Below are 12,221 nucleotides of genomic sequence, written 5' to 3'. Positions count from 1 at the left end.
ACATAGGCGGGCAATTGTGTGCCTAATTTATGCACAAAGTTTTGTAACTGCATATGTATATTAGATAACTTTGTGTGCAAATGCATCAAATTTTCAAATTTTGCACAGTTACCACAATTTACATATGCAAATTATGCATCCAGCTATTCATAAATTCAGTGCCAAAACTGTCTCGTTACATTATGTAACAGAAGAACTTTTAAATTGCATTGTAAAATTAAATGTAGTTTACCATTTATAAATTAATAAATCCAGGTGTTTCTGTTTTGGACAAACTGAATTGAAAGAACAAGTAATTAAATGGAATGAATAGCTACTAGACTCTAATAAATAGGCAAACTTCATATTTCTGTTTGTGCTATACATTGTTTCATCTTGGCTGCATAATGCAACCTGAACCAGCAATGCTTGAATTAATCTAGGAAAGTGCTTTTCCCACCAAAAGTGTTAATAACTTTGGGCTTTATTGTGTTAGTTTTTGGGCAGAACTCTCCAATGTAGGGTTCTATTGAAAAATCGATGATTTGTGATACCCCTTTTGTGTTTTTTAACTATACTATAAAATTCTGAAGAACACAGTAAAATCTGCAGAGGGGAAAAACTAAATCAGCAGACACTCTGTGCCCAGAAGCACTTACTGTATTTCTTCTGATTCTCTTCTTGATCACTCAGTAGGAAATGCTGCCTACAGAGCTGGAATTAAAGTTATGAGCCAGAAAACTGTAGTTTTATTTCATCTGTGTAGCCTGAGCTGCTCTAAATCCAACAAACCCTTAAAATACAATAAATTAAAAATCTGTAGCAAACATTCATCTGAGTCTCACCTGCCCTCTAGTGGTTGGAGGCCTACAATAAATCTTTATGCTGTAATAAAATCTGGCTCGTTTGGGAAATGTAAACACTTTAAAAGAAAAGGAGTACTTGTGGCGCCTTAGAGACTAACCAATTTATTTGAGCATAAGCTTTCGTGAGCTACAGCTCACTTCATCAGATGCATACTGTGGAAAATACAGAAGGTGTTTTTATACACACAGGCCATGAAAAAATGGGTGTTTATCACTACAAAAGGTTTTCTCTCCCCCCACCCCACTCTCCTGCTGGTAATAGCTTATCTAAAGTGATCACTCTCCTTACAATGTGTATGATAATCAAGGTGGACCATTTCCAACACAAATCCAGGGTTTAACAAGAACGTCTGAGGAACAGTGGGGAGGGGGGGAAAGGAATAAACAAGGGGAAATAGGTTACTTTTTATAATGAATCAACCAAAACCTGGATTTGTGCTGGAAATGGCCCACCTTGATTATCATACACATTGTAAGGAGAGTGATCACTTTAGATAAGCTATTACCAGCAGGAGAGTGGGGTGGGGGGAGAGAAAACCTTTTGTAGTGATAAACACCCATTTTTTCATGGCCTGTGTGTATAAAAACACCTTCTGTATTTTCCACAGTATGCATCCGATGAAGTGAGCTGTAGCTCATGAAAGCTTATGCTCAAATAAATTGGTTAGTCGCTAAGGTGCCACAAGTACTCCTTTTCTTTTTGCGAATACAGACTAACATGGCTGTTACTCTGAAACCTGTAAACACTTTAATTGCTCAAAAGGTCCTCAGCTGAAGTAGGCAATTAATTAGCTCTTCTATAGCTCCATACATTTTCCAGGCTAAATAAAGGTAAAAATTACCATGTCAAGGGAGAGCTGTACCATGCAGACTATTTTTTGTAATTTGCCATTGTTTCAATTATAAATATTAGATGGGTGCCATTGGACACAATCTCTTTGACATAGTCTGTAATTAGTGCCCTTCTGCAGCATGCAGGTAGGTCACATTTAATAAAATGTCCCAGATTAATGGATAGTTAGTAATAAACTCTGTATTCCCATCAAGGTAGCCAAGCCAAGAAACACATTTATTGACAATTTCTTACACTCCAACTTTGTTACTATCGTAATTTCAACGATAAAAAGGTCCACTGTGTCAGACATTATAAAAAGTACCGAGGAAATCTCCTATCCTATATTCCTCACACATTCAAAACTCCTGCAGTCTTGGAAATTAATATTTCAAAGTATTGGAGCCATTCAAATTCTGTTTCTGATCATATGTCAATTTTTGCAGAACTCATAATTTCAACCATCAAAAAATCCAGTTTACATATGACAGAGTAAAGAGAAATATTTCTAAATTACCTTGCTATTTTTATTGCTAGACGCTTTTATATGTATGCTGATAGTCAATTTCTGATGTTTTTTTCTTTTGTGATAATGAATGGCACGTTACCAGATTTTGTAACCTGAATGAAACTCTGTAAAAGAACTAGGAGTTTGTATCTCCTTCTGTAGTGCTGAAATCTCACTGAGGTTTTACATCACAACAGTTTATTCACTTTGGAATTATTCTTATTAATGGTTGATAATATTCAAGGGCAGCTTGAGTTTTGCCTTTTTAAGACAGCATTTGGTTGTTAAAATGAATGTTAATATTGTTTGTTACATTTTTGGTAATGCTAAATAAAATGTGAAGGAATGTTCTGGTCACTGAGTACTGGGCTGAAGAATCAGGGAAAGGGGAATGTGTACTATTTCTCAGGGAGTGGGTATCACTTACCCATCTTCATCTGAAATGCATAGGAATAAACAAGGAAATCTCCAGTAGGAGTAGAGAAGTTATTTTACCTCTGCATTGGCACTGTTGTGACCACTAACGTAATGCAGTGTTCAGTTCCAGTGTTTGCAATTCAAGAAGGATGTCGATAAATTAGAGAGGATTCAGAGAAGAGCCATGAGATTGATTGATTAAAGGATTAGAGAAATCTATAGTGATAGACTCAAGCACCTCAATCTACTTAGCTTAACAAAGAGAAGGTTAAGGGGAGACTTGATTACAGTCTATGTTCCCCATGTAGGTACTTAAATATTTGATAATGGACTCTTCAGGCTAGCGAAGAAAGGCATAACATGACCCAGTGGCTGGAAGTTGAAGCTGGACAAATTCAGACTGGAAATAAGGTGTAAAATTTTACTGGTAAGAGTAATTAACCCTTGGAGCAATTTACCATGGGTCATGATGGATTCTCTATCACTGACAATTTTTAAATCAACATTGGATGTTTTTTCAAAAAGCTTTGCTGTAGGAATTATTTTGGGGACGTTTTATGGCCTGTGTTAGACAGGAGGGCAGAGTAGATGATCCCAGGGGTCCCTTTTGCCGTTAGAATCTATGACTATAAAGACATATGAGGTAAGCTAAAACAAATCTACACTTTGTTACTTTATAAAAATGTGTATTAAAGACACATGGTCCCCACCTGCTGCTACCATTTTTTTTTCTGTCTGGTGATATTTGCTTGTGGAAATATTCTAATACAGCAACCACATAACTTACACCCCTGTGATTTCACCGTTCCCCACCATAGCCGCCTCCTCTAAGCCACAAGTAGAGGCAGCAGCTAGGACAATCACATGTAAACCCAGTATTCATTTTTAGAATGACAGTAAACCTCGTAGATTTTTTTTTCCTTAATGTGTCAATTCAAACTCAGAAAGATGCTGGGTTTTGTACATATTTATTGAAAAGGACAAGAAGCATTACTTTTTTTTCCCCTGCAGAACAAGTGATCCAGTTTCTTCCACAGAGCACAATCGTACATGACAGCTGTCAAAAGTAAATAGTCTTTGCTCTTCTATATTAGTAAAGCAGATAGATTACAAGTTGCCCATATTGCGTTTAATATGTCCCAACCTCAGCTGGTTACACTACAAAACATAATACACTATTTAGAATAGCATCATTAGGACACGCAAAGGTCTCCAAAAGTACAAAGCATGCAACAGCTCTTTCACATGTATAACGAGACTGGATTAGGGAACCCACTGCGACTATTATGTTCCAACAGGCTGAGTTTGCACTGAAGAATGCCAAGCTGCATTTTAAGAACATAGTGACATGACTGATTTCTACATCCACTGAGAGCTTTCACTGGCAGTGGGAAAATTGGGATTTGCAAATCCTACAATTCTTCCTCCTCTTGTGAAGTATGGTGATAGAAACTCTCACTCATCGGAAGCTTAATGGACAGCTTCGTGAAAGGCATTTCCTCATGTGGACTTGTCACAGAAACCTGGATCTGAACAGCAAAACCAGCCGCTCCAGTTGGCCTAGAGGTGAAGTGGGCCGGAGATGCTGGCTGAACACAGATCCTACTTTTGTTTCTCAACTGGATTTATAAAAATAGCTTTCTGTTTTCAAGCTTCTCTGTGATGGTCAGCATTAAAGAGAATGGGGCATGAGGACGGTGAGTTTGTGAAGCCACTCATTGATCAGTGAGCCATAGCTGCTCCTTGCTGCTCACTTTTCTCCATCAAGTTCCAGTAGGTCCATCTAAAAACACATGTTGTACAGCTTAGTAGCCATTCTGGTGTCTGATCCTTTTGCCTACAGATTTTCTATCCCCAGTGGGTCATCAGGTTGACATTCAGTACATGCTGGAAAGAAGAGTACTGATACCAAGGGAAGACATCATCAAGTAGAATCATAGAATATCAGAGTTGGAAGGGACCTCTGGAGGTCATCTAGTCCAACCCCCTGCCCAGAGCAGGACCAATCCCAACTAAATCATCCCACCCAGGGCTTTGTCAAGCCTGACCTTAAAAACTTCTAAGGAAGGGGATTCCACCACCTCCCTACGTAACGCATTCCAGTGTTTCACCACCCTCCTAGTGAAAAAGTTTTTCCTAATATGCAACCTAAATCTCCCCCACTGCAACTTGAGACCATTACTCCTTGTCCTGTCATCTGCTATCACTGAGAATAGTCTAGATCCATCCTCTTTGGATCCACCTTTCAGGTAGTTGAAAGCAGCTATCAAATCCCCCCTCATTCTTCTCTTCCGTAGACTAAACAATCCCAGTTCCCTCAGCCTCTCCTCATAAGTCATGTGTTCCAGACCCCTAATCATTTTTGTTGCCCTTCGCTGGACTCTCTCCAATTTCTCCACATCCTTCGTGTAGCGTGGGGCCCAAAACTGGACACAGTACTCCAGATGAGGCCTCACCAATGTCGAATAGAGGGGAACGATCACGTCCCTCTATCTGCTAGCAATGCCCCTACTTATACACCCCAAAATGCCATTGGCCTTCTTGGCAACAACGGCACACTGTTGACTCATATCCAGCTTCTCGTCCACTGTCACCCCTAGGTCCTTCTCTGCAGAACTGCTGCCTAGCCATTCGGTCCCTAGTCTGTAGCGGTGCATTGGATTCTTCCGTCCTAAGTGCAGGACTCTGCACTTGTCCTTGTCCTCATCAGATTTCTTTTGGCCCAATCCTCCAATTTGTCTAGGTCCCTCTGTATCCTATCCCTACCCTCCAGCGTATCTACCACTCCTCCCAGTTTAGTGTCATCCGCAAACTTGCTGAGGGTGCAATCCACACCATCCTCCAGATCATTAATGGAGATATTGAACAGGACCGAACAGGACCCCCAAGGACCGACCCTTGGGGCACTCCGCTAGATACCGGCTGCCAACTAGACATGGATCCATTGATCACTACCCGTTGGGCCCGACAATCTAGCCAACTTTCTACCCACCTTGTAGTGCATCCATCCAGCCCATACTTCTTTAACTTGCTGACAAGAATACTGTGGGAGACCGTGTCAAAAGCTTTGCTAAAGTCGAGGAATAACACGTCCACTGCTTTCCCTTCATCCACAGAACAAGTTATCTCATCATAGAAGGCAATTAGATTAGTCAGGCATGACTTTCCCTTGGTGAATCCATGCTGACTGTTCCTGATCACTTTCCTCTCGTGTAAGTGCTTCAGAATTGATTCCTTGAGGACATGCTCCATGATTTTTCCAGGGACTGAGGTGAGGCTGACCGGCCTGTAGTTCCCAGAATCCTCCTTCTTCCCTTTTTTAAAGATTGGCACTACATTAGCCTTTTTCCAGTCATCTGGGACCTCCCCCGATCGCCATGAGTTTTCAAAGATAATGGCCAATGGCTCTGCAATCACATCCGTCAATTCCTTTAGCACTCTCGGATGCAACACATCCAGCCCCATGGACTTGTGCACGTCCAGTTTTTCTAAATAGTCCCGAACCATTTCTTCCTTCACAGACGGCTGGCCACCTCCTCCCCATGCTGTGCTGCCTAGTGCAGTAGTCTGGGAGCCGACCTTGTTTGTGAAAACAGAGGCAAAAAAAGCATTGAGTACATTAGCTTTTTCCACATCCTCTGTCACTAGGTTGCCTCCCTCATTCAGTAAGGGGCCCACACTTTCCTTGGCTTTCTTCTTGTTGCCAACATACCTGAAGAAACCCTTCTTGTTACTCTTAACATCCCTCGCTAGCTGCAACTCCAGGTGTGATTTAGCCTTCCTGATTTCATTCCTACATGCCCGAGCAATATTTATATACTCATCCCTGGTCATTTGTCCAATCTTCCACTTCTTGTAAGCCTCTTTTTTGTGTTTAAGATCAGCAAGGATTTCACTGTTAAGGCTAGCTGGTCGCCTGCCATATTTACTATTCTTTCTTCACATCGGGATGGTTTGTCCCTGTAACCACAATAAGGATTCTTTAAAATACAGCCAGCTCTCCTGGACTCTTTTCCCCCTCATGTTGTTCTCCCAGGGGATCCTGCCCATCAGTTCCCGGAGGGAGTCAACGTCTGCTTTTCTGAAGTCCAGGGTTCGTATTCTGCTGCTTTCCTTTCTTCCTTGTGTCAGGATCCTGAACTCGACCATCTCATGGTCACTGCCTCCCACGTTCCCATCCACTTTTGCTTCCCCTACTAATTCTTCCTGGTTTGTGAGCAGCAGGTCAAGAAGAGGTCCGCCCCTAGTTGGTTCGGCCAGCACTTGCACCAGGAAATTGTCCCCTACGCTTTCCAAAAACTTCCTGGATTGTCTGTGCACCGCTGTATTGCTCTCCCAGCAGATATCAGGTCGCGCATGAGAACCAGGGCGTGCAATCTAGTAGCTTCTGCGAGTTGCCAGAAGAAAGCCTCGTCCACCAGTAGTATCAATGTGGGCCTAATTTTAACATAGATTAAGACAAAGAGGGTTGCAAAACTGAGTGGGGTAAAATGCAGCCTGGGCTGTAATTGAGGAACTCATCCTCACTCTCAATTTTTGTATTTTCCCTTCTTTCCACTGTGTATTCTCCTTCTTCTGCTCTCCCCACACATACAGTTATAAAGCGGGGAGGGCGGGGCATAAAGCTCAGGAGACCTATTTTGCTCCACTTTTGATTAGGATGATTAGTAAGGACCTCTGATCTAGGACCATGGTGAAACCAGAGTGGCCACTGCTAAGGTAGGTGGCAATATTTCTCTTTAACTCTTCCATATGACAGTGCTTAATCTTTGAAATGCTTTGTCTTGGTTGCATTCTGTGCCTTGTATCTTTTTCTGAATGCTGATGTGGAGGAAGAGGCAAGAGTGAGTAGGACATGTACACACTAGTGCTTACTTCGGTATAACGTAAGTCGCTCAGAGGTGTGGAAAAGCTACACCCGCGAAGGATGTAAATTACACCAGTCTAAGCTCCAGCGTGGACAGGGCTCTGTCAGTGGGAGAAGCTCTCCTGCCAACATCACTTCCCCAAATGGCGGTAGCTGAGTAATTATCTCCCATCAACATAGACCATCTGCATTAGCAGCACTGCAGTGGTGCAGCTACATCAGTACAAACACTGCTTTCAATCTCATAGATATAAATTTTAGGAGAGAGAATACACTTCTGGCAGATGACTCCTCACTCAAATATCCCTTTAGAAGGAGATTCCTTTCCTGATAGCTAATCTATGCTGTTCGTTCTTAACTTCACACCATTGTTGTATGATATCCCAACTCCCTGGAGTGTGAAAGGCTGTCCTTCTCTCGCCGCCCCCCCCCCCCCGATCCTTGTTTGAATTCTTTAGGTCCTAGATATCCGATCTAACTTTATCCCTTTGCTTTTTTTTGTGGCCTGGTCTACACGGGGGGTGGGGGGATCGATCTAAGTTACGCAACTTCAGCTACGTGAATAACGTAGCTGAAGTTGACATACTTAGCTCTATTTACCACGGTGTCTTCACTATGGTGGGTTGACAGCAGGTGCTCCCTCATCGACTCCGCCTGCGCCTCTTGCTCCAGTGGAGTACCGGAATCGATGGGAGAGCACTCGGTAGTTGATTTATCAATCGACCCCCGCTGGATCGATCGCTGCCCGTCGATCCAGTGGGTAATGTAGACAAGCCCACAGTGTGTAAGGTAACAAAACCAGGGGGGGAAATTCCATATGTTGTTAATTTTTGATTTGTAAAGATGGTAAAAAAAGATGGTGTTGCATTATCTTGTGGTGACAGAGGCACTATGTGGAAGAGAATGGGACCAAAAGAAAAATGTGTCTGGCAAGCGTTCCTGCCGAGCACACAGCAAGCCAAGCAAAACATGTGTATTGGTAAAGTGTGCAGATGGGAGTGTGACAGCAGATCCATCTCCAGTACCTGCTCCAGTGTCTGAACATCCATATAGTGCGCTATCCCACTTATATGTGGGAGGAAATATAGGAGCCACTTAGTTTTTCACTCTGCTGCTTTTTTGGAAAGCTAAGTAACTTCAGTTCATGAGCCTATGAAAGTCCTTGCCTTTCTAAATGAGCCTTGTCTTGACTCTCTCTGGTACCATCTCCGGTGTTTGAATGTCATACAGACAAAGGAAAATGTATTTCTTAATGTACGCCCTTTACTAACAACTAATTTTGTTGTTTTTTTTAAAATGCACATTATACAGTAATGTAACTATTCTCTGTGGTGCATTTTAACATATTTTGTAGAAGAAAGAGATAGATACTATTTGTTGCTTAGAAACAATTCTGTGTAATGCAAAATGAATCCATAAACTTGTAAGCCTTCTTAAAACACATCTTGTGTGTGTATTGTTTATAGGTTGGGTCAGCTGCTAACTAGGACAGATCCCCAGGAACATGTTACCCCTGTGCATTGCACTGGCTTCCTACTCACTTCTGGGTGAACTTAAAGATGCTGGGTACAGTCTACAAAGCCTTACTGGTCTAGTCCCAACTATGTACCACTTCTTTTAAACCCCACTCTGTCAGCTGCAGGCAAAAGACTCAGTTTTTCTAGGGTGAAGCTTGCAGGTGTTGAACAGAGCATTGTCACTGGCAGTTTCTTGCCTTTTGGAATTTGCTCCTACCAGAAACACACTTAAGACCAAACTTCTTCTTCAATCCTTAGCCAAACATCAGCCGTAGCGATTGTTTACCATTTGGTCTGTTCCTGTGTGGCCACAAGGGCTTGACGGGCCAAAAGTCCAACGTTGGAACAGACTTAATGGACCCATGTAATAGTAGGTCTTCCTCTGGACTGCTTCCACCACTTGGTTAGTGGAATTTTTATCCCGGATGTTACAAGCCACATGGAGAGCAGCATTCTGGCAATATGTCTGAAAAGCGTAAGACGTCAGCTGCGGCCAATGGCCTGAATAGTCTGTAGATCGGAGCAACTGTAAATGTCTGCGTAACAAATGAAGTTGTTCCATTTTATGCCCAATATATGACATTGGCATTTTGTGTGGAAAGCCTCCAGCTTTTCCCAGTCGGAGCAGCATAGTGTCCATGTTTCATAACCGTACAGCATTACGGTGAGGATACAGGTCTAATAGATCCTAAACTCTGTTGTCATGCTGAGATGATGTTGATTCCATATTTGTTGTAAATGACCCATGGCAGACACTGCAGTCAGTCAGGGGAAGAACCTCCGTATGAGAGTTGGATGAACTGCTGAGTATAGAACCCAAATAGCAAAAGCTGGAGACTGCTTTGAGAGTTTCGTTATTTTAGGAGATTGGAGTCGTGGGTGGACCTAATCCTAGGTTTTGCAGCTATGTCTTTGACCAAGAAACATGGAGGCCGATCTTGGCCAACTAATCCTCCATTTACTGCAGTGCCTCATGAAACCTGTTGGGACTCTGTACTAGAAGAACAATGATAGCATCCTTCAACTACCTGAAGCAGGGTTCCAAAGGGGATGGAGCTAGGCTGTTCTCAGTGGTGCCAGATGACAGAACAAGGAACAGTGGTCTCAAGTTGCAGTGGGGGAGGTCTAGGTTGGATATTAGGAAAAACTATTTCACTAGGAGGGTGGTGAAGCACTGGAATGAGTTACCTAGGAAGGTGGTAGAACCTCCATCCTTAGAGGTTTTTAACGCCCGACTTGACAAAGCCCTGGCTGGGATGATTTAGTTGGGGTTGGTCCTGCTTTGAGCAGGGGGTTGGACTAGGTGACCTCCTGAAGTCTCTTCCAACCCTAATCTTCTATGATTCTATGAATGTCAGCAGCATAGTCAAGGTCTGAGAGTGAGAGATCATGGATCTTAATGCCTGTGGACCTGACAGAATGCTGCATTATGAAATCCATTGCCCAACAAAAGTGTGCAGTGGCCAAGACACAGCCCTACCTGACACCAGATATTGATTTAAAAGGTGCCAACATCTAATTTCCCAGATGAACATGGGCAGTGGTTCCATTGTACATCTCACTAAGCAAGGCCAGCGGAGTGGTTGGAACACCTATGCCCTTTAAGGCTGAGTCAAACACAGCCTTGTGACATATGCCACGTGGAGGGGCTTCTTGAACTCGTGGTGTATCTCTGACAACAAGCGGAGGGCCAAAATGGCATCTAATGTGGACCTAGTCCTCGTAAATCCTGACTGTTGAGAGTCACGCTTCCAATGTAGCAGGGGCTCCAAATGTGCCAGGAGAACATGCGCAAACGCCTTCCCTGTCACGGACAACAAGGTGATTGTCCTGCAGCTCTTACATTTGCAGTGCAGTCCCTTACCCTTATAAAGTTAGATCACAATACCAGTATGTGCATTTGGGTCAGCCAGGAACACGAGATTATTATGTGGAGGGATGATGCATACTAGAGATTGCAATTGATCATAGAAATTATCTTTAATTAAATCAGCTAATTCCTCCCTCAGTGCATAAACTACTAGGACAGCGAGGTGACCGTGCCGATGTTTAAGACATGCAATAAGTAGTCAAGATGACATGGGCATCCAAGTTATCAAGGAGGACTTGGCCTTGCCTCGGAGTAGTAATGCTACCCCATATAAGTGGTTGGAACTGCTGGAATACAGAAGTAATGAATCTTCCACCTCATGGCATCCATGATCTATCAGCCTTGCTTCTGATAAGCCAGCGATTGATATGCCAAGACAGTCCATTTCACATGAGACAACAACCTGATGACCACATCTGTAAACAGTTGCAACATTCCAGGTTGCAATTTTGATGGATTGGCGGATAGCCCAGCTACAATTGAATACTTTGTCACAGTATACTGCAGAGGCACCTGCTGACATCAGAGGACACACGTCCCCAGGGGGCTTTGGTGTGAACTCGTCACATTTGCACTGGGGGAAGATGGCACCAGAAGGGCATCTGCAGTTGAGAGTAGGGCAGGGAGAGTAAGTTATTCACGTTGACCAAAAGCAAGAGCGAATGATTGTCCCAGAGAATACCTCATCCCAGTGGGATGAGACTGAAGCGCAGTAACTCAAACCTTTTTCTGGTCTCTTAGTACTGGCTTCCCACTGTGCAACCCAAGCTGTTGAGTCTTTCTCTGAGACATCCTTCACCTCAGGTAGCTAGGTGCAGCTGCTGCCCTGTGTCTTGGCTGCCTAAGTTAGCCATCCATTTTCAAGGTTCTTGTTGGACCTCACATAATGCCCCAGGCGATATTTTGGACCAGCCTTCATCACTGATGGCACAACTCCAGCAAGCAATCCCCTATTTCAGATGTTACACCACTCCACCACAATGCGTACAGGTCGCACTCTGGGTAGTCAAACTTGGCTACCTTTTTATAGAGCCCTTTTTGTCCGGTCTTTCCATTAAATGCACTTCTGGTGCTCCCTGGCTTTCACGCTCCCATTGGGTTTTCTCCATCTCAGGATCTGCTGGGCCTGGGACTGGTTGTCACCAGGTATATCAGTACAATACCTATTTTGAGGGAAATGCTTGTTTTAGACAGGATCTAACCTGTATACATGGCATATATATACTATGCTGACAGATGCCATAGAAATCTAGATAATAATCATAAGCAATTTAGGCAAGCACCATTTGACAGAAATACAGCTATTAGGCATCCAATTTTTGCCTCAAAATACAACTTACTGATCCACACTTGACTTTTTGTGCA

This window comes from Natator depressus, chromosome 6 (genome assembly GCF_965152275.1).
Source record: "Natator depressus isolate rNatDep1 chromosome 6, rNatDep2.hap1, whole genome shotgun sequence".
NCBI classification, from domain to species: domain Eukaryota; kingdom Metazoa; phylum Chordata; order Testudines; family Cheloniidae; genus Natator; species Natator depressus.
This window is presented reverse-complemented; position numbering follows the sequence as displayed.